This window comes from Gorilla gorilla, chromosome 4 (genome assembly GCF_029281585.2).
Source record: "Gorilla gorilla gorilla isolate KB3781 chromosome 4, NHGRI_mGorGor1-v2.1_pri, whole genome shotgun sequence".
NCBI classification, from domain to species: Eukaryota; Metazoa; Chordata; class Mammalia; order Primates; family Hominidae; genus Gorilla; species Gorilla gorilla.
In genome coordinates, this window is record NC_073228.2 from 57665961 (window position 1) to 57690528 (window position 24568).

The 24568-nt window shown below is 41.0% G+C and overlaps 1 pseudogene; it reads right to left on the reverse strand.

The window, feature by feature from the left end:
* Positions 1-3338: 3338 nt before the first annotated feature.
* LOC101129410 (uncharacterized) overlaps positions 3339-24568 on the reverse strand; it is a 32838-nt pseudogene continuing 11608 nt past the window's right edge.

Consider the following 24568-nt stretch of genomic DNA (forward strand, 5'->3'; position numbering starts at 1 on the left):
AGACTGAGGCCAGTGACTCTGTGAGAGGGCCAAAACGAGCCAGTAGAAGATTAAGCAACATTAACTTTCAATTTTTTTTTAAGAGACAAGATCTCACTATGTTGCCCAGGTTGGAATGCAGTAGTGCAATCATAGCTCACTATAGCCTCGAACTCCTGGGCTCAAGTGATCCTCCTGCCTCAGCCTCCCAAATTGCTGGGATTATAGGCGTGAGCCAGTGCACTAGGCTCAATTGGGTTTGGATGGGTGCCTGCCCATCTCTGCAATCTGCCTCTAGACATCTGGGACCTACTTCACTAAAGATCTGAAAATCTACCCAGCCATTATAAAATGAAACAAAATGTTTTTCTATTTTAAATTAACTTTTTATTTTAGAGTAGTTATAGAATTACAGAAAAAGTTATGAAGATAGTACAGAAAGTTCCTGTCTCCCCTTCATTTAGTTTCCTCTTTATTTTATTTTATTTTATTTTATTTTGACAAGGTCTTGCTCTCTCACCCAGGTTGGAGTACAGTTGGGTGATCACAGCTCACTGTAGCCTTTAACTCCTGGACTCCAGTGATCCTCTCACCCCAACTAGCTGAGAAGCTGGAACTGCAGGTGCATGCCACTACACCTGGCTAATTTTTTAAAAAAATTTTGTAGAGGACGGGGTCTTATTATGTTGCCCAGGCTGGTCTCAAACTCCCAGGCTCAAGCATTCCTCCTGCGTGGGCTTCCTACAGTGCTGGGATTACAAGTGTGAGCCATTGCAGTGGCTATTTCCCTGTTTTATTACTGTACTGTTGTGATGCACTCATCACAACTAAGGAACCAACCTTACGTAGTACATGACTATTAACTAAACCTCACATTTTATTTGGATTCTCCAGTTTTTTTTTTTCATTGTTTTTTTTTTTTGAGACGGTGTCTTGCTCTGTCGCCCAGGCTGGAGTGCAGTGGCACGATCTTGGCTCACTGCAAGCTCTGCCTCCCGGGTTCACGCCATTCTCCTGCCTCAGCCTCCCGGGTAGCTGGGACTACAGGCGCCCGTCACCACACCTGGCTAATTTTTTGTATTTTTTTAGTAGAGACCGGGTTTCACCGTGTTAGCCAGGATGGTCTCGATCTCCTGACTTTGTGATCCACCCTCCTCGGCCTCCCAAAGTGCTGGGATTACAGGCATGAACCACTGCACCCGGCCTGGATTCTCTAGTTTTTCTCTAATGTCTTTGCCTACTCCAGGATCCCATCCAGAACACCATACTACATTTAGTGGTCATGTTTCCTTACCCTCCTCTGACCTGTGATGCTTTAGTTTTGATGACCTGGACAGTTCTGAGGAGTACTGGTCAGGTATCTACAAATAAAATGTCCTTCAGTTTGGGTTTGTCTGATTTTTTTCTCAGACTGGGGTTATAGGTTTTCAAGAGGAAGACCACAGGAATGAAGAGTTATTCTCATCACATCACATCAAGGGTATATACTATCAACATGCCTTATCACTCATGATATCAACCTTGACCAGCTGACAGAGGAAGTGTTTGCCAGGTTTCTGTACAGTGAAGTTACTTTTCCTTCCTCCCATGTTGCTAAGTGCAGCTCACACTCAAAGGGTGAGGATTGAAGCTCCACTTTCTTGAGGGGGCCAATATCTACATATCCTACAAAATAATTTATCTACATAAATTATTTGGAATTCTTCCTTTACTTGTAAGCATGGACTTATAGATATTTATTTAATACTTTGTGTTATATTCCAATGCTACATTATTTATTTAGATGCTCAGATTGTTCTAGTATTAGGCATATACAGGATATCTGGCAAAAGCCATAACAGATAGAGTGTGGTACCTCACGCTTGTAATCCCAGTACTTTGGGAGGCTGAGGTGGGCAGATCACTTGAGGCTAGGAGTTTGAGACCAGCCTGGCCAATATAGTGAAACCCCACCTCTACTAAAAATACAAAAAAATTCAGTCGAGCATGGTGGCACAAGCCTGTAGTCCCAGCTACTCAGGAGGCTGAGGCATGAGAAAGGCTTGAACCTGGGAGGCAAAGGTTGCAGTGAGCCGAGATTGCACAACTGCACTCCAGCCTGGGTGACAAAGCAAGACACTGTCTCAAAAAAAAAAAAAATCCACCACAGTCAACATCAACAAATTAAACAAACAAATAAATAGCAATGGGGATCCAGATTTTGGTTTCTAATACCCTTAAGTATACAATACGTTATTATTCTCTGTAGTCACCATGCTGTACAATTGATCTCCAGAACTTATTCATCCTAACTGAAACCTTGTATCCTTTGACCAACATCTCCCCATTCCCTGACCTTTGTCCCCCAGCCGGCCCCTGGCATTCTTCTACCCTCTGCTTCCATGAGTTCAACTATTTTAGATTCCACATATAATTGGAATCATGCAGTATTTGTCCTTCTGTGCCTGGCTTATTTCACTTAGCTTAATGTCCTCCAAGTTCATCCATGTTGTTGCAAATGACAGGATTTTCTTCTTTTCTAAGGTTGAAGAGTATTTCATTTTGTGTGGTGTGTATTTGAGAGTGTGTGTGTGTATGTAACACATTTTCTGTATCTGTTCATGCATCGATGGATAGTTTAATTCCACATCTTGGTAATTATTAACAATACTACAATGAACATGGGAGCGTAGATACCTCTTTGACATACTGATTTCACATCTTTTAAATATATACCCAGAAAAGGGTGCTTGCAATTGAAATTTAATGTAAAACAAGATATATACCCAGAAATGGGATTGCTGGATCATATGATAGTTATTTTATAACCATGGCTGCTGCTTCGGGAGAACATGGTTACTTCCTTGCCTACCTATCCTGCCTCACCAGCAGTATGCATTGGCTTTTCTTTTTTTTTCTTTTTTTTTTGAGACAGGGTCTTGCTCTGTTGCCCAGGCTGGAGTGTGGTCACTACAGCCTGGAAACTCTGGGCTCAAGGGATCCTCCCACCTCAGCCTTCTGAGTAGTTAGGACTAGAGGCGCTGGCCACCAAGCCTGGCTAATTTTGTTTCTCTTTTTTGTAGAGAGGAGGTCTCCCTTTGTTGCCCAAGCTGGTCTCAAACTCCTGGGATCATGTGATCTTCTCACCTCAGGCTCCTCAGTAGCTGGTACTACAGGCATGCTCACCATATTTGGCTACAATTTTTTTTTTTTTTTGTAGCTACGGGGTCCCTCAGAATTGTCCACGCTCGTCTTGAACTCCCCTCAAGCGATCCTCTCACCTTGGCCTCCCAAAGTGCTGGGATTACAGGCGTGAGGCACTCCACCCATAGGGGCTTTTGATACCCTCAGAAAACAGCTAATTATGTGCGCCTACGGGGTTATTCCGTTTGTACATTTTCAGCCGTCCTATTTCTCTGGCAAAACCTTTTGGGCCCTCGGTGACTTTTTGCTGAATGGGTGACCCCCTCCCAGTGCAGGGCCAGAAGAATCACTGGAGAGATGAGGGTCTGGGGAGGCGCAGAGAGAAGGCTGAAGGCGGTCTCACTTTCCTGCACCAGGAAAGGGAACGAGGAGCGCTGCACTCTCCCAGTCCTGGAGAGGACAGAAAAACGCTGCCATCGCGGAGACAGACGCCTACAGCGTGGGCTTTAAATCCAGCGTGGGTGTGGGGCAGCGTTGAGGCTCGATCTTCCTCCCTGCCCCTTAGAGAAGGGAAGGAAGTCGAGGTCAGGAGGGGAGGGAGGGGAAAGGGCGGGAGGGAAATCGGAAGAGGGAAGGGCCGGGGAGGGAGGGAAAGAGGCCCGGGAGGATACGCCTGACGCTTCCATTGCAGTGGGGCTTCACTTGCTAAGGTGGAAGTGGTAGCGCCGGTGGTGGTACACTTTTTTGTACTTCTGAAATATTTCATAATTAACATTTGAGGAATTTTTTTCTTTTTTGAAACAGGAACTAGCTCTGTCGCCCAGGCTGTAGCGCAGTGGCGCGATCACGGCTCACTGCAGCCTCCAACTCCTGAGCTAAAGGGATCCTCCTGCCTTAGCTTCCTGAGTAGTTAGCACTACAGGTTAGGGCCACCAGGCCTGGTTAATTAAAAAAAAAAAAAAAAAGAAAAAAAAATCCTCCCGCCTCTGCCTCTGCCTCTGCCTCTGCCTGTGAATTTGCTGGGATTGCAGGACTTAACCGCAGTGCCTGACCTAAGGAATCACTCAACCTCATTCCCGCAGGGATGACCACAAGTGTTCAGGACGTTTCCCTGGTAACTGGACTCGTCTTTAGTTCCCTGGGCTGCTCTCCTCCCGCGGTGACAGCCGTTCCCGGGGTGACCTCACTGCGCGCCCTGGAAAGGGCGAGACCAACTTCAGTACCCGCCTCGGTTTCCTTGCGGAGAATTTAAACCACTTCTGAGGGCCCTGAAGACACTTCTGCGTCTTTTTTTTTTCTTTGTAAATGAGTTTTCTCCAGCCTCTTTCGCAGACCCTGCGAACTTCAGATTCTCCCCTCATCCCGGCGGATCTGGGGATCCTCACTCTGACCAGTTGTTGGTGGGCTTGAAGGCCAGCGTCCCCTGGGGTTGGACCCCGTCTAATCCTCGCCTGCCCGGAAAAGGGGTGGGTGGGCATCAACCTCTGCAGCGCGCGAGCAGCAGGCGGCTGCCGAGGGGCGTAGGTTAGGGAGGTGGGGGCGGGCCTAGGCTTCTGAGCGCAGCACCCACCTCAGGAGGAGCCAAAGAAGATGCCTGCAGCAGGAGTCTCGGGTCCTGCGCCAACAGCATTACCCTGGGGAATTGTCTTGGTCTTTGGATTCTGGAGATGCGAGAAACTAGGACAGAGACCACAGCTGCAGGGAAAAGGCGACCAGTGCACAGAGCCTGTGCTCTATTGCTTTATATATTACTATAAAAATAACTGTATTGAGCTATAATCGGTATACATGAAATTGCACTTGTTTAAAGTGTACAAAATGATGGATATCGGCCTATGTAGAATCCCTTGAAATCATCACCGCACTTAAGACAATGAGCCTATGGGGAGGGCTGGGTAAGGAGAGTGAGGCAGGAGAGTGAGGCACCTGCTAGTGCAAAATTGAAGGGGGCACCAAAGAAACACCACCTCTCAGTGACCAAGATAAACCCCATATTTTAAAATCAAAATTAATGCAAACATTTCTGATGAATAAAATATAAAAATGCTAAATGAAGAGAGGATCCAGCTTTGCATTCGCCGGGCCCTGTGTCACTCCTCTCATCCTAGTCACACCTGTTGGGATTACAGGCATGAGCCACCATACCCTGCCAATTCTGGGTTTTAAGCTGTACTTTATTTATTACTATTCTCTTTTTTAAAAACTGATCAACCACAAGCATACAAAAGTTCTCTGAATGAATGGAACTGTTTCCACAACACACTGGGTATTAACAGGCAAATTTTGAAGGTCATTCGATTTGGAATTTTCTTTTCTATAGCATTTCTAATCAGTGTGTGTGACACACACCTCAGAGGTAGGAAAGACTGTTTTTAGTAAATTATCTTCTTAATTGTAGAGAATTCCTGAAAATAAAACTGATGAAATTGTAAATTCTGCCTTGATGAGTTTCCAAAGGACAGATTCATGGTGTCCTATTTGAAGAATTAATCCCCTGGAATGTTCCAGCCTTTGTTGGACACTTGATAACAAGATCCACCAAGGGTTAGGGCAAGTGCACTAAGAAAGCCTTCTGCTACTCTCTGTCTCTTATTCTTTAGACCATCCAGTCTTGCTGGCAGAGAGGTCAGTGATTGCTCTGTTGTACCCACAGGGACATGCAACAGTTGTGGAAGGAGTGATTACATTCTCCTCAGATGACAACACAGTTCTCTTGTTTTCAGCTTGACACCCAAGAAAGGCATCCATCACCTCGACCCTGCAGATGGCAGTTGTATGGCACTCCGTGTCGCAGCTATACATGCCCACTGTGTTTCACACCTGGAGAGAGAACATTTTTGTTGCCCTTCCAACTTGCAGCCTGTGCTCCCAGAGTGAGAGGACAAGGCACAGGGCTCCTTGCCATGTTCCACGTTAGCATTGGCAGCTGTGCAGAGCCTATAGTGGAGACTGGATTTTTGTTATTTATTCAATAGTGTTGAGACTAAATTCCAAGTAAGACACAATTATTGGACCACATTAAAAAGAAAAACAGAACAAAACAAAAAACCCACTATAGGGATGCCCAGGTAAGAACTGTATGGTTTTGGGGGTAGTGGGGAAGACAGACACACAAAAAAATACCCCAAAACAAAAAACCACAAACTGTATTTCCCATGCTCCAAAGCAGATAGATATGGCTTGTTCCCAAGGCCTGGCCAATGGAATATTGGAAGGTAATGTGTATAATTTTCATATTGTGCTCGTGAAAACAGTGTGAATTCTTTTCTGCTGGCTGAAATGTTGACAAGATGCCAGAATCTGGTACAGTCATCTTGGAGCAAAAGATGGTGTGGTAAATTGAAATATTGTTTGATAAGGTTGATGTCCCTACCCAGAAGTAGATCATATTCTGTGCCCCATAGGTGTCAGGCTTGGCAATGTGACTTGTTATGATCAATGAAATATAAGCAGGCATAACGTGTGTTACTTCCAAGAAGAATTCTTAAGAGTCATTGAGTGTTTCTGCCATGTTCTTTTTTCCTTCTGGTATAAGATAGGCAATGACCCAGATTTGGCTGCTTTGTCTGGGTCCTGGAATGAAAACAATGAAGAGTAGAGCCAAATGGGATCCACAACAGACATATAGTTTAAGAAAGAAATTAACATTTGTTATTTTTAAACAGTCATAGAAACTTTGGGGATAATTTGTTACCACAGCAAAATCTGGCTAGTTCTGATTTATACAGAAATTGGTGCTTAGAGTGGGATGCTGCATAACAAAATAATTTAAATTGTGGCTTTGGTTCCAGGGCTGAGTGATGGGCAATGAAGAAAATATTATTGGAGGCTGGGAAGATGTCAACCCCTGTTTTGTAGCAGTGAAAGACTGGACAAAACAGTCACCTTTAATAACTCAGAATGAAGATAATGTATTAAATGAGCCTGTGGATTTGAGTGAAGAAGTAAGGAAACAGATGCTAGTAATATAGTTTGATCGCTACTAGGTAGGGTAATACAAAAGGTGGGAGGAAAAATGTGCTTGGAAAAGCACTAAACTCTTTGCAAGCAGGAAGGGAAGAAAATGGTCTACACATTTTTGGACTTTTAGAATAAGAAGTTGCAAATATTTCTCTTCTTCAACTAATAAAAAATCTGAGAATGTCTTTGGGTAACAAAGACAGAAATTCAAACTCAGTCTTTGGCAAAGAGGCAGTTAATAAGTAGCTATTAAACCTATGGTGGAAACCTCTGAATCAACTAAGATGTCAGCCAATAAATCCTTTCAGACAAAATTGCTCAGAGAAAAGAGCTTGAGTGCATTGCTTTCTGATGAAAGCCTGCTAATTCAAGGTAATATAATTAAATCTAAATAGAGAAGCACATCTCAAAAATACTGAATTGTATTAGCACACAGAGTTAACTGGGACCATATAGATTTAGAAAAACAACAAGAAGTTTTCGAGAAAGTTAAGTTGCCAAGGAGCCATACCTAGATTTTTAAAATCCAGAAAGCAAAAACTGTGATGCTTTGAGACTAAACACAACCCTTGGACTCCAACATTCTTTGGGAAAGCAGTAGGTTGAGAAAGCTGGTTAGTTCTAAAGGAAGGTACAGTCCCCAGTTCCCGCTTTAAATGTGGTTGAAGAAAATAATAGAAAAGGGAAACTTCCCTCTTTAAAAGTGGAAGAAGGGTGACAGAATGAGACTCCATCTCAAAAAAAAAAAAAAAAAAAGTGGAAAAAGATAATGACACCCTCTTGAGAGTGAAATCAGGAACCACGGGTTCTATTCAAGAGATACTGAATTCTTAGCCAGAGCAATTAGGCAAGAAAAAGAAATAAAAGGCACCCAAATTGGAAAGGACAAAATAAAATTATCTGTGTTTGCAGATGTCATGATATTATATACAGAAAATATTGTGGGATCTGGCCAGCAGCCTGCAATCCAACAGGGCTCTTTCTTTGTTCCCAGGTGGATTGGCAGGTCAAGAAATAAAAGACACATGCGAGATAGTGAAAGCTGGGTCCAGGGGGGTCACCGCCTTCTGGTCTTGTGATGCCACGAATGCACTGGATATACCAGCATTTATTATTAAGTTTAGTGAGGGTGGGGGTAGGTTAGTGAGGGATTTAGGGTCTTTGATTATGAGGTGAGATGGTCACATGGGGATGAAGTAATTCTTTAACATAACATCTGTATGCAGAAGTGCAGAATACAGAGATAATAATTTACAATACAGTGTGTGTGTCAGTGATTTTTAACAGAGCCTTAAAACAGAAACACAGTCTATCCATAACCTATGTTTAGCAAGATATTAATCAGCAGTAACAGTTGCAGCAAAAGCTGGTTGCAAACAATCGATGGAAACAGGATGTGAAACTAGACAACTGGTTAGACCACAAATTCTCAGAAGGGAGTATGCCTTAACCCTAAAGAGACCTAGAAGAGCCATGGCAAGATAAGGGCATTTAAAACCCTATTTTATACATATGAATGGCCCGCCCCTCATGCATCCATTTATAGGCTCTCCACAAGGGTCGCATTCCATTCCCAGAGCTATGAACATCTGCTTTTCTGGGATAAGAATATTGGTGATGTGAAACCTCCCTGACTGCACATCCGTTTATAGGCTCTCTGCAGGGGGAAGCACATCATGCGCTGTTGGCTCATTCAGGCAGCCCAACCTTGCATTGTCTTTACACAATCCTGCGTGCAATTTTGTATTTATAATAATCAGGAGCATTTCATCTTTTACTCTGTAGCAATAGTTTCAGGGGGTCTCCCTACAAGAAAACCCTAAAAACTCCACAGGAACTGTTAGAACTAATTAACACATTCAGTAAAATTGCAAAGTACAAAACCAGAAATGCAAAAATCAGCAGTGTTTCTGTCCAATAACAACTATGCAAAATAGAAATCAGCCAGGTGTGGTGGCTCACACCTATAATCCCAGCACTTTGGGAGGCTGTGGAGGGTGGATCACTTGAGGTCAGGAGTTTGAGACCAGCCTAGCCAACATGGTAAAATGCTGTCTGTACTAAAAATACAAAAATTTGCTGAGCACGGTGGTGGACACCTGTAATCCCACCTACTTGGGAGGTTGAGGTGGGAGAATCACTTGAACCCAAGAGGTGGAAGTTGCAGTGAGTCAAGATCAAGCCACTGCACTCCAGCTTGGGTAACAAAATGAGACTCTGTCTCAAAAAAAAAAAAAAAAAAAAAACACAAAAAAAAAAACAAAAAAAAAAAGGAAAGAAAAGAAATCAAGAAAACAATCCCATTTACAATAGCTACAAAAAAAATACTTAGCAATAAGTTGAACAAAGGGAGTGAAAGATCTGCACATTAAAAATTATAAAACACTGATGAAAGAAATTGAAGACGACACTAATAAATGAAATGATGTCCCATGTTCATGGATTGGAAGAATTAATATTGTTGAAATGTTTATTCTACGCAAAGTGAACTACAGGTTCACTACAATTTCTATCAAAATTCCAAGAACATTTTCCACAGAAATAGAAAAACAGTCTTAAAATTTCTATAGAACCACAAAAGATCCCAAATAGCCTAAGCAATCTTGAGTAAGAAGAACAAAGCAGGAGACTTTACACTACCTGATTTCAAAATGTAGCACAAAGCTATAGTAATCAAAACAGCATCGTACTGGCATAAAGAGAGTCATACAGACCAATGGAACAGAATAGAGATCCCAGAGATAAATATATACGTTCATAGGCCAAGCAACCTTGAGAAAGTTACCTTGAACATACATGGTGAAAGGATACTCTTTCCAATAAATAGTGTTGGGAAAACTGGATACCCAATGCAGAAGAATGAAATTGGGTCCTTATCTCATACCACATAAAAATAAACTCGAAATTGATTAAGGACTTACATGTAAAAGCTGAAACTATAAAACCACTGGCAGAAAACCCAAAGGGTGATTTATTGATGTTGGTCTTGGCAATGAATATTTGGAATATGACCCCAAAAGTACAGGCAACAAAAGCAAAAAAAGACAAATGAATGACATAAAACTAAAAAGCTTTTGCACAGCAAAGGAAATTATCAGAAGAATGGAGACAACCTACAGAAAGAGAGAAAATATTTGCAAACCATACATCTAATAAGGGGTTAGTATCTAAAATATAAAAAGAACTCAAACAATTCAAGAGCAAGGAAACAAATAATTTAATTTAAAAATGAGCAAAGGATCTGAGTAGACATTTCTCAAAACAAGACATTTCAATGGCCAATAGGTATATTAAAAAGTGTTCAATATTACTAATAATGAAGGAAATATTAATTAGAAGCACAAAGAGGTATCATCTCATCTCATACTCATGTAGCTATTACTAAAAAGACAAAAGATAAGTGTTGGCAAGGATGTGGAGAAAAGGGAGTATCTGCACACTGTTGGTGGGAACTTAAATTAGTGCAGCCATTAGAGAAAACAATATGGCGGTTCCTCAAAAAATTAAAAATATGCCAGGCTAAGTGATTCACACCTGTAATCCCAGCACTTTCGGAGGCTAAGGCAGGAAGACCACTTGAAGCCAGGAATCTGAGACCAGCCTGGGCAACACAACAAGACCTTATCTCTACAAAACATTTTTAAAAATTACCTGGGCATGGTGGCATGAGCCTGTGTTCCCAGCTGCTCTGTAGGCTGAGGCGGGAGGATCACTTGGGCTCAGGAGGTTGAGGCTGCAGTGATCTAGGATGCCACCACTGCACTCTAGCCCGGGCAACAGAGTGAAATCTAATTTCTAAAAAAAATTAAAAATAAACATAGCTATCCTATGATGCAGCAATCCTATTTCTGGGTATATGTCTGAAAAATATGAAATCAGTAGATCAATGAAGTATCTACAATCTCATGTTTGTTGTAGTATTATTAATAATTGCCAAGATATGGAATTAACCAAAACTGTCCATTGATGCATGTGTGATTAAAGAAAGTATGACACACACACACACACACACACACACACACACACACACGGGAATACTATTCAGACTTAGAAAAGAAGAAAATTCTGTCATCTGCAACAAGGTGGATGAACCTGGAGGACATTATGCTAAGTGAAATAAGCCAGCCACAGAAGGACAACTACTCCATGATTCCACTTATATGTGGAATCTAAAAAGTCGAATTCATAGAAGCAAAGAAAGAATGCCAGGGGCTGGATGGTGGGCAGAGGTCAGAGCATGGGGAAATGTTGGTCAAATGGTAAAAAGTTTCAGTTAGACAAAATGAATAGGTTCTGGAGATCTATTGAACAGCATGGCAACTACAAGGAATAACAATGTATTGTATATTTAAAAATTCCCTAGAGAGTAGAACTCAATTGTTCTTATCACAAAACGTACCTATGTGAGGTGACAGATACGTTAATTAGCTGAGTTTAATTATTCCACAATGTATAAATGTATCAAAACATCATGTTGTACACTGTGAATATATACAATTTTATTTGTCAATCATACCTCAGTAAGGCTGGAGTGAAATGGAGGAAAAAGCCATGGGCAACCCCTGACTAGAATCAGAACCACAGGGAACAGTCCCCACCCCTGGGTAACAGTGCCTCAGAGTGTCTGCCCAACAGCATTTCAAAATTTCTATGGACCAGGGACTATTCTGTGCCTCACATTCTTCCCAATCACCAAATGAGAGGTGATTTTTTTTTTTTTTGAGACAGGGTCTCACTCTGTCGCCCAGGCTGGATTGCCATTGTGCAGTAGCCATCCCACCTCAGCTTGCTGAGTAGCTGCGATCACAGGCATACACAACCATGCCTGATACTTTTTGTAATTTTTTTTAGAGATGAGGTTTCACCATGTTGCCCAGGCTGGTCTCAACCTCCCATACTCAAGGGATCCATCTGCCTTGGCCTCCCAAAGTGCTGAGATTATAGGCATAAGCCACCACTCCTGCCCTATCAAATGAGAGGATTATTAAATGTTATTCTGTTACTATTTATTTCACTGTTGTATAATGTGTGTGTATGTGTGATAACTTGTATTTTTAATTCAAACATCTCCAAAGGAGTCATACCGAGGCCTGATATAAAGACCATCACATGATCTGGATTTTGTCTATGATGGGGCATTGCATTGGAATGGAATTTTTGTTATTTCTCTAAGGAAGGAAAGGTATATAAAAGGAATAAAAGTGAATATTTGTGAGCAAATATTTTTGATAGGTTTTTTTTTTCTTAAGAGACATGTTACCCAGGCTGGACTTAAACTCTTGGGCTCAAGCAATCCTCCTGCCTCAGTCTTCTGAGTAGCTGGGACTATAGGCATGGGCCACCATGCCTGGCTGACTGTATTCCTTTCCAAAACATTTTCTTACACTCTTAGGATTACACTTGCTACTCCATTGTAATCAAGCTGGGCCATGTGCTTTGTTTTGGCCAAATATAAATGTGAGTAGAAATGATGTGTGCTACCCTGAGCAAGAGCTTTCAGAGCCACCATTTAGATCCTCCATATACTTGTTTCTTTCTGCCTCAAGACTGACAATGTCTCAGACAGGGACCTTCTGTCAGCCTGGATCCCCACATGAGGAGGAATGTAGCCTTGCTCAGGGGCCAGTTGTGAACTTTCTGGGAAGGGATTGTGACCCCAGGCAAGGTGGCTCTGCAGCTAAGGCAGACTTCAAAGGAGCTGACATTTGCAGGCTGTTTGCTGAGTGCCCTCTCCATATCTGGGCAGCAAGTCCTTTAAAAGGGGATCTAGGGAGTGCATCCCCACATCTATCACATCCCACCCTCCTACAGCCTTTTATTTTCTTTTGCATAAGGCTGTAAATACCTCATTCCCCAAAATGTACTTCTTAGCTATTTCCCTGTTCAAGGCATTGATCACATTTACAATGTAGGTGATTTGGTTCTGAACACCAGGATGAGGTTCTCCTTGCTTTTTGGGGAATCTATATGACCAACAACTCCACAGCACCTGTGTTTCCTCTTTCTTTTACTTCTAGATTTGACACAAGGGGCAATGGATGAAGGGTCAAGATATTTGTTTAATTTATTCTACTTCATAGCAGAAAAAATTATTTATTTGAAATTGGAATGTATCTAAATTCTCCAGGTATCAGTGTCACTGAGATTTTTAGTACCCACTAATATTGTCTGAGCTCTCATTATGTGTAAATAGACAAAGGTTTTTGTTTTTTAAACCTGGCTTCTTTCTATTGAGATTTCTGAGAATTCCGGGAATGCTTCCATGTTCCACAGATCTGTCCTGGTAGTCTCCGGCCACTTCTTGCAATAAGATGCTGTACCAAGGCCTCTGATAGTTTCTAGTTGGCTTGACATAATGGCTTTTCTAAGCTTCTATTCCTCTATGCTCCTCTGTATCCCAAGCATGGAAAGAAGTCATATCTTTTGTTTCACACATTAGCAGTCAACACTTGGCCCTACTTTCAACAAAGCTAAGTAAAACTTTGAGCATAGCAAAAGGCAAATACTTAAATTATAATATTAGCAGGAGGAGGCTGAGGTGGGAGGATCATATGAGGCCAGTCTGGGCAACATAGATACTCCCTCTCCAGAAGACAACAACAAAAAATTATCTGGGTGTGGTGGTGTGCTCTTGCAGTCCTAGATACTCCAGTGGCTGAGGCAAGAGGATCGCTTGATTCCAGGAGTTCAAGGTTGTAGTGAGCAATAATCATGTCACTGCATCCTAGCCTGGGCAATAGAGTAAGACCCTATCTCTAACAAAATAATAATAAAACAATCAAAAGTTTAAAATTAGGTATTGGATGTCAGTGTGCCCAGAGTCCTTTGACCACAGATGATCCTGATGGCCTTCTCTCACCTTGTCCCTGTGCCTCCTTCTACCATTTTTCTTCCTGAGATATTTGAAAATAAGTAGCAGACAGGGTTCCCATTTACCTCTAAATACTTCAGTGGGTATTTCCTAAAAGGACATTTATAGTACCATCATCAAAATCAATAAATTAACACTGATACTATTATCTAATCTACAGACTTTATTGAATTTTATCAGTTGTGCCACAAATGTCTTATGGCAAATGAGAAATAATTCTGGTCTAGGATTTGATCTAAGACCATGCATTGTATTGAGCTTTCATTTCTTTTAAGTCTCATTTAATCCGGAAATGTTAATCAGTGTTTGTCATATCTTTGACACTATTGAAGAGGATTGGCCTATTATTTTGCAGACCATCTATGATTTTGGGTCATTCCATGTGTTCTCATGATTAGATGCAGGTTATGCATTTTTGGCACGAATACCATAGAAGGGCTGTTATGGTTCTCAGTTCATGGTATTAGAAGGCACTTGATAGTGATTAGTTCCATTCCTGATGATGTTAACTCTGATCATTTGGATAAAGTGACATCTGCCATGTTTCCCCACTGTGCAGTTACAATTTGCTTTTTGCGATTAATAAATTCCTTTTTTATTCTCATTTAAGAATGAGTTTCTTTAACACCTTGAAAAAATCACACTGGCTCACCAGCAATGGACCCAAACCAAGAAGTAATACCTGATGTATCTGAAAGAGAATTCAGGAGGTTAGTTATTAAGCTAATCAGGGAAGCATCAGAAAACGGCAAAGCCCAATGCAAGGAAATCCAGAAAATAATACAAGAAGCGAAGGGAGAAATATTTAAGGAAATAACGTAAATAAAAAACAATAAAAACTTCAGGAAACAATGTTCCTGAAACACTTCTAGAAATGCAAAATGCTCTGGAAACTCTCAACAATAGAATTGAACAAGCGGAAGAAAGAAATTCAGAGCTCGAATACAAGGTCTTTGAATTAACCCAATCCAACAAAGACAAAAAAAGAAAATATGAACAAAGCCTCCAAGAAGTCTAGGATTATGTTAAGTGACCAAACCTAAGAATAATTGGTGTTCCTGAGGAAAAAGAGAAATCTGAAAGTTTAGAAAACATATTTGGGGGAATAATCAAGAAAAACTTCCTGACCATGCTAGAGACCTAAACATCCAAATACAAGAAGCACAAAGAACACCTGGAAAATTCATCACAGAAAGATCCTTGCCTAGGGACACTGTCATCAGGTTATTGTTATTTAAAGTTAAGACTAAGGAAAGAAACTTAAGAACTGTGAGGCAAAAGCACCAGGTAACTATAAAGGAAAACCTATCAGATTAACAGCAGATTTCTCAGCAGAAACTCTACAAGCTAGAAGGGATTGGGGCCCTATCTTCAACTTCCTTGAACAAAACAATTATTACCCAAGAATTTTGTATCCAGTGAAACTAAGCTTCATCAATGAAGGAAAGACAGTCTTTTTCAGACCAATGCTGAGAGAATTCACCACTACCAAGCCACCACCACAAGAACTGCAAAAAAAGAGCTTTAAATCTTGAAACAAATCCTAGAAACACACCAAAACAGAACCTCTTTAAAGTATAAATCTCACAGGACCTATAAAACAATCAATTTAAAAAGCAAAAAACAAAAAACAAACGTATACAGGCAACAAATAGCACGATGAATGGAATGATACCTCACATCTCCATACTAACATTGAATGTAAATAGCCTAAATTCTCCCCTTAAAAGATACAGAACTGAAGGATAGATAAGAACTCACCAACCAACCACCTGCTGCCTTTGGGAGACTCACCTAGCACATAAGGACTCACAAAAACTTGAGGTAAAAAGATGGAAAAAGACATTTCACATGAACGGACACCAAAAGTAAGCAGGAATAGCTATTCTTATATCAGACAAAACAAACTTTAAAGCAACAGCAGTTAAAAAAGACAAACATGGGGGTGGCTGGCAAGATGGCCGAACAGGAACAGCTCTGGTCTGCAGCTCCCAGGGAGATCAATGCAGAAGGCGGGTGTTTTCTGCATTTCCAATGGAGGTACCTGGTTCATCTCACTGGGACTGGTTAGACAATGTGTGCAGCCCATGGAGGGCAAGCAGAAGCAGGGTGGGGTGTTGCCTCACCAGGGAAGTACAAGGGGTTGAGGAACTCCCTCCCCTAGCCAAGGAAGCCGTGAGGGATTGTGCCGTGAGGAAAGGTGCACTCTGGCTCTGATACTACACTTTTCCCAAGGTCTTCACAACCCGCAGATCAAAAGATTCCCTTGGGTGCCTATGCCACCAGGGCCCTGGATTTCAAGCACAAAACTGGGCGGCTGTTTGGACAGACATTGAGCTAGCTGCAGGAATTTTTTTTCGTACCCCAGTGGTGCCTGAAATGCCAGCTAGAGAGAACCATACACTCCCCTGGAAATGGGGCTGAAGCCAGGGAGCCAAGTGGTCTAGCTCAGCGGATCCCACCCCCACAGAGCCCAGCAAGCTAAGATCCACTGCCTTAAAATTCTTGCTGCTAGCACAGCAGTCTGAAGTCCACCTGGGATGCTACAGCTTGGTGGGGGGAGGGGCATCCACCATTACTGAGGCTTAGTAGGCGGTGTTCCCCTCACAGCGTAAACAAAGCTGCCTGGAAGCTCGAACTGGGCAGAGTCAACTGCAGCTCAGCAAAGCCACTGTAGCCAGACTGCCTCTCTAGATTCCTCCTCTCTGGGCAAGACATCTCTGAAAGAAAGGCAGCAGCTCCTGTCAGGGGCTTATAGATAAAACTCCCATCTCCCTTGGACAGAGCACCTGGGTGAAGGGGCAGCTGTGGGCAGCTTCAACAGGCTTAAACGTTCCTGCCTGCCAGCTCTGAAAAGAGCAGCAGATCTCCCAGCAAAGCACTCAAGTTCTTCCAAGGGACAGATTGCCTCCTCAAGTGGGTCCCTGACCACCCTCCCCACCATGCCTCCTAACTGGGAGACACCTCCCAGCAGGGGTTGTCAGATACTTCATACAGGAGAGCTCCGGCTGGAATCTGGCAGGTGCCCCTCTGGGACAAAGCTTCCAGAGGAAGGAACAGGCAGCAATCTTTGCTGTTCTGCAGCCTCCGCTGGTGATACCCAGGGAAACAGGGTCTAGAGTGGACCTCCAGCAAACTCCAGCAGACCTGCAGCAGAGGGGCCTGACTGTTAGAAGGAAAACTAACAAACAGAAAGGAAAAGCATCAACATCAACAAAAAGGACGTCCACACAGAAACCCCACTGGAAGGCCACCAACATCAAAGACCAAAGCTAGATATATCCACAAAGATGAGGAAAAATCAGCGCAAAAAGGCTGAAAATTCCCAAAACCGGAATTCCTCTTCTCCTTCAAAGGATCACAAGTACTCGCCAGCAAGGAAACAAAACTGAATGGAGAATGATTTTGACAAATAGACACAAGTAGTCTTCAGAAGGTGGGTAATAACAAACTCCTCCGAGCTAAAGGAGCATGTTCCAACCCAATTCAAGGAAGCTAAGAAGCTTGAAAAAAATGCTAGAGGAATTGCTAACTAGAATAACCAGTGTAGAGAAGAACATAAATGACCTGATGTAGCTGAAAAACACAGCATGAGAACTTTGTGAAACATACACAAATATTGATAGCCAAACTGATCAAGCAGAAGAAAGGATACGAGAGATTGAAGATCAACTTAATGAAATAAAGCATGAAGACAAGATTAGAGAAAAAAGAATAAAAAGGAATGAACAAAGCCTCCAAGAAATATGGGACGATGTGAAAAGGCCAAACCTACATTTGATTGGTGTACCTGAAACTGAATGGAACCGAGTTGGAAAACACACTTCAGGATATTATCCAGGAGGACTTCCCCAACCTAACAAGACAGGCCAACATTCAAATTCAGGAAATAGAACACCACAGAGATGCTCCTTGAGAAGAGCAACCCTAAGACACATAATTATCAGATCCCCTAAGGTGGAAATGAAGGAAAAAATGTTAAGGGCAGCCAGAGAGAAAGGTCGGGTTACCCACAAAGGGAAGCCCATCAGACTAACAGTGAATCTCTCTGCAGAAATCCTACAAGTCAGAAGAGAGTGGGCGCCAATATTCAACATTCTTAAAGCAAAGAATTTTCAACCCAGAATTTCATATTCAGCCAAACTAAGTTTCATAAGCGAAGGAGAAATAAAATCCTTTACAGACAAGCAAATGCTGAGAGATTTTATCACCACCAGGCCTGCCTTACAAGAGCTCCTGAAGGAAGCACTAAATATGGAAAGGAACAACCAGTACCAGTTACTGCAAAAACATACCAAATTATAAAGTCCATCGACACTCTGAAGAAACTCCATCAACTAATGGGCAAAATAACCAGCTAGCGTCACAATGACAGGATCAAATTCACAGATAACAATATTAACCTTAAATGTATATGGGCTAAATACCCCAACTAAAAGACACAGGCTGGCAAATTGGATAGAGTCAAGACCCATTGGTGTGCTATATTCAAGAGACCCATCTCTCGTGCAAAGACACACGTAGGTTCAAAATAAAGGGATGGAGGAATATTTACCAAGAAAATGGGAAGCAAAAAAAAAAAAAAAAGCAGGGGTTGCAATCCTAGTCTCTGATAAAACAGACTTTAAACCAACAAAAATCAAAAAGGACAAAGAGGGGCATTACATAATGGTAAAGGGATCAATGCAACAAGAAGAGCTAACTCTCCTAAATATATATGCACCCAATACAGGAGCACCCAGATTCATAAAGCAAGTTCTTAGAAACCTACAAAGAGACTTAGACTCCCACAGAATAGTAATGGGAAACTTTAACACCTCACTGTCACTGTTAGACAGATCAATGAGACAGAAAATTACGAGACTATTCAGGACTTGAACTCACCTCTGAACCAAGAGAACCTAATAGACGTCTACAGAAATCTCCACCCCAAACCAGCAGAATATACATTCTTCTCAACACCACATCACACTTATTCCAAAATTGACCACATATTTGGAAGTAAAACACTCCTCAGCAAATGCAAAAGAATGAAAATCATAACAATTAGTCTCTCACAACACAGTGCAATCAAACTAGAACTCAGGATTAAGAAACTCATTCAAAACCGCACAACTAGAAGGACAGTGAACAACCTGCTCCTGAATGACTACTGGGTAAATAACAAAATTAAGGCAGAGATCAAGAAGTCCTTTGAAACCAATGAGAACAAAGACACAGTGTACCAGAATCTCTGGGACACAGCTAAAACAGTGTTTAGAGGGAAATTTATAGCACTAAATGCTCACAGGAGGAAGCGGGAAAGATATGAAATAGATACCCTAACATCACAATTAAAAGAACTAAGATCAGAGTAGAAATTTAGAGAAGTGAGAGCAAACAAATTCAAAAGCTAGCAGAAGACAAGAAATAACTAAGATCAGAGTAAAACTGAGGGAGATAGAGACATAAAAAAACCCTTCAAAAAGTCAATTATTCCAGGCGCTGGTTTTTTGAAAAAATTAACAAAATAGATAGATGGCTAGCCAGACTAATAAAGAAGAAAAGAGAGAAGAATCAAAGACACAATAAAAAATGATAAAGGGGATATCACCACTGATCCCACAGAAATACAAACTACCATCTGAGAATACTATAAACACCTCTATGCAAATAAACTCAAAAATCTAGAAGAAATGGATAAATTCCTGGACACATACACCCTCCCAAGATTAAACCAAGAAGAAGTTAAATCCCTGAATAGACCAATAACAAGTTCTGAAATTGAGGCAGTAATTAATAGCCTACCAATCAAAAAAAAAAAAAAAAGCCCAGGACCAGACGGATTTACAGCCGAATTCCACCAGAGGTACAAAGAGGAGCTGGTGCCATTACTTCTGAAACTATTCCAAACAAAACAGAAAGAAGGAATCCTCCTTAACTCATTTTATGAGGCCAGCATCATCCTGTTACCAAAACCCGGCAGAGACATAACAAAAAAAGAAAATGTCAGGCCAATATCCCTGATGAACATTGAGGCTAAAATCCTCAATAAGATACTGGCAAACCAAATCCAGCAGCACATCAAAAAGCTTAACCACCACGATCAAGTCAGCTTTATACCTGGGATGCAAGGCTGGTTCAACATACACAAATCAATAATCGTAATCCATCACATAAACAGAATCAATGACAAAAACCACATGATTATCTCAATAGATGCAGAAAAAGCCTTCGTTAAAACCCAACACCCCTTCATGCTAAAAACTCTCAATAAACTAGGTATTGATGGAACATATCTCAAAATAATAAGAGTTATTTATGACAAACCCACAGCCAATGTCATACTGAATGGGCAAAAGCTGGAAGCATTCCCTTTGAAAACCAGCACAAGACGAGGATGCTCTCTCTCACCACCCCTATTCAACATAGTGTTGGAAGTTCCGGCCAGGGCAATCATGCAAAAGAAATAAAGCGTATTCAAATAGGAAGAGAGGGAGTCAAATTGTTTCTGTTTGCAGATGACATAATTGTATATTTCAAAAAACCCATTGTCTCAGCCCAAAATATCCCTAAGCTGAAAAGCAAATTCAGCAAAGTCTCAGGACACAAAATCAATATGCAGAAATCACAAGCATTTCTACACACTGATAACAGACAAACAGAGAGCGAAATCATGAGTGAACTCCCAATCACAATTGCTACAAAGAGAATAAAATACCTAGGAATATAACTTACAAGGGATGTGAAGGACCTCTTCAAGGAAAACTACAAACCACTGCTCAAGGAAATAAGAGAGGACACAAACAAATGGAAAAACATTCCATGCTCATGGATAGGAAGAATCAATATCATGAAAATGGCCATCCTGCCCAAAGTAATTTATAGTTTCAATGCTATCCCCATCAAGCTTCTGTTGACTTTCTTCACAGAATTAGAAAAAACTACTTTAAATTTCATATGGAACCAAAAAAGAGCCCATATAGCCAAGACAATCCTAAGCAAAAAGAACAAAGCTGGAGGCATCAAGCTGCCCAACTTCAAACTATACTACAATTGCTACAGTAAGCAAAACAGCATGGTACTGCTACCAAAACAGATATATAGACCAATGGAACAGAACGGAGGCCTCATAAATAATGTCACACATCTACAACCATCTGATCTTTGACAAATCTGACAAAAACAAGCAATGGGGAAAGGATTCCCTCTTTAATAAATGGTGTTGAGAAAACTGGCTAGCCATAAGCAGAAAACTGAAACTGGACCCCTTCCTTACACCTTATACAAAAAGTAACTCAAGATGGATTAAAGACTTAAACCCAATACCTAAAACCATAAAAACCCTGGAGGAAGACCTAGGCAATATCATTCAGGACACAGGCATGGGCAAAGACTTCATGACTAAATCACCAAAAGCAATGGCAACAAAAGTGAAAATTGACAAATGAGATCTAATTAAACTAAAGAGCTTCTGCACAGCAAAAGAAACTATCATCAGAGTGAACAGGCAACCTACAGAATGGGAGAAAATTTTTGCAATCTATCCATCTGACAAAGGGCTAATATCCAGAATCTACAAAAAACTTAAACAAATTTGCAAGAAAAAACCAAACGACCACATCAAAAAGTGGGCAAAGAATGTAAACAGGCACTCCTCAAAAGAAGACATTTATGCAGCTGACAAACATATGAAAAAAAGATCATCATCACTGGGTCATTAGAGAAATGCAAATCAAAACCACAATGTGATACCACCTCATGCCAGTTAGAATGGCGATCATTAAAAAGTCAGGAAACAACAGATGCTGGAGAGGATGTGGAGAAATAGGAACGCTTTCACACCGTTGGTGGGAGCATAAATTAGTTCAACCATTGTGGAAGATGGTGTGGCAATTCCTCAAGGATCTAGAACCAGAAATACCATTTGACCCAGCAATCCCATTACTAGGTATATACCCAAAACATTATAAATTATTCTACCATAAAGACACATGCACACGTATGTTTATTGCAGCACTGTTCACAATAGCAAAGACCTAGAACCAACCCAAATGCCATCAATGATAGACTGGATAAAGAAAATGTGGCACATGTACACCATGGAATACTGTGCAGCCATAAAAAGGATGAGTTCATGTCCTTTGCAGGGATATGGATGAAGCTGGAAACCTCATTCTCAGCAAACTAACAGGAACAGAAAACCAAACACTACATGTTCTCACTCATAAGTGGGAGTTGAACAATGAGAACACATGGACACGGAGAGGGGAATATCACACAACGGGGCCTGTTAGGGGGTGGGGAGCTAGGGGAGGGATGTATTAGGAGAAATACCTAGTGTAGATGATGGGTTGATGGGTGCAGCAAACCACCATGGCACGTGTATACCTATGTAACAAACCTTCACATTCTGCACTTGTATCCCAGAACTTAAAGTATAATAATAAAAAAAAGCACAAAGAGGGACATTATATAATGATAAAAGGCTTTGTCCAACAGGAAACTATCACAATCCTAGACATACATGCACCTAACACTGGAGGTCCCAAATTTATGAAACAATTACTAATAGATCTAAGAAATGAGATAGACAGCAACAAAGTAACACTGAGGAACTTCAATACTCCACTGACAGCACTAGACAGGCCATTAAGACAGAAAGCCAACAAAGAAACAATGGATTTAAACTACACCCTGGAACAAATGGACTCAACATATATATACAGAACATTCCATTCAACAACTGCAGAATACACATTCTATTCAACAGCACATGGAACTTTCTCCAAGATAGACCATATGATAGCCACAAAATGAGCCTCAATAAATTTAAGAAAATTGAAATTATGTCAAGCACTCTCTCAGATCACAGTGGAATAAAACTGGAAATAAACTTCAAAAGGAACCTTCAAAACCATGGAAATTAAATAACCTGCTCTTGAATGAACATTGGGTCAAAAATGAAATCGAGATGAAAATTTAAAGTCTTCGAACTGAATGACAATAGTGACACAACCTATCAAAACCCCTGGGACACAGCAAAGGTGATGCTAAGAGGAAATTTCATCGTCCTAAATGCCTACATCAAAAAATCTGAAAGAGCATAGGCAATCTAAGGTCACACCTCAAGGAACAAGAGAAACAAGAACAAATCAAACCCAAACCCAGAAGAAAGGAAGGAAATAACCAAGATCAGAGCAGAACTAAATGAAATTAAAACAAAAAAATACAAAAGATAAATAAAACAAAAAGCTAGTTCTTTGAAAAGATAAATAAAATTGATATACCATTAGCAAGATTAACCAAGAAGAGAGAAAATCCAAATAAGCTCAGTAAGAAACGAAACGGAAGAGATTACAACTGACACCACAGAAATGTGAAAGATCATTCAAGGTTACTATGAACACCTTTGCATGCGTAAACTAGAAAACCTAGAAGAGGTGGATAAATTGCTGGAAAGACACAACCGTCCTAGCTTAAATCAGGAAAAATTAGATGTCCTGAACAGACCAATAACAAGCAGTAAGATTGAAATGGTAATTCAAAAATTACCAACAAAAAAAAAGGTCCAGGACCAGACGGATTCACAGCAGAATTCTACCAGACATTCAAAGAAGAATTGGTAACAATCTTTTTGACACTATTCCACAAGACAGAGAAAGAGAGAACCCTTCCTAAGTCATTCTATGAACCTAGTATCTCCCTAATACCAAAATCAGGAAAGGACATAATCAAAAAGAAAACTACAGACCAATATCCATAAATAACATTAGATGCTAAAATCCTTAACAAAATGCTAGCTAACCAAATTCAAGAACATATCAAAAAGATAATCCACCATGACCAAGTGGGTTTCATACCAGGGATGCAGGGATGGTTTAATATATGCAAGTCAATAAATGTGACACAGCCGGGTGCGATGGCTCACCCCTGTAATCCCAGCACTTTGGGAGGCTGAGGTGGGCAGATCACCTGAGGTTGAGAGTTCGAGACCAGCCTGACCAACATGGAGAAACCTCATCTCTACTAGAAAAAAATTACAAAATTAGCCAGGCATGGTGGTACATGCCTGTAATCCCAGCTACTCGGGAGGCTGAGGCAGGAGAATCGCTTGAACCCAGGAGGCAGAGGTTGCGGTGAGCCAAGATCAGGCCATTGCACTCCAGCCTGGGCAACAAGAGCAAAACTCTGTCTAAAAAAAAAAAAAGTGATACATCACATAAACAAAATTAAAAGAAAAACCACGTGATCATCTCAATAGATGCAGAAAAAGCATTTGACAAAATCCAGCATCACTTTACTATTAAAACTCTCAGCAAAATTGGCATATAAGAGATATACCTCAATATATTAAAAGCCATCTATGACAAAGTCACAGCCAACATAATACCGAATGGGGAAAAATTGAAAGCATTCCCTCTGAGAACTGAAACAAGACAAAGATGCCCACTCTCACTACCCCTCAACATAGTACTGGAAGTCCTAGCCAGAGCAATCAGACAAGAGAAATAAATAAAGGGCATCCGAATCAATAAAGAGGGACTCAAATGTCTCTGTTTGCTGATGATATGATCATTTACCTGGGAAACCCTAAAGACTCCTCCAGAAAGCTCCTAGAACTGATAATTCAGCAAAGTTTTCAGATACAACATT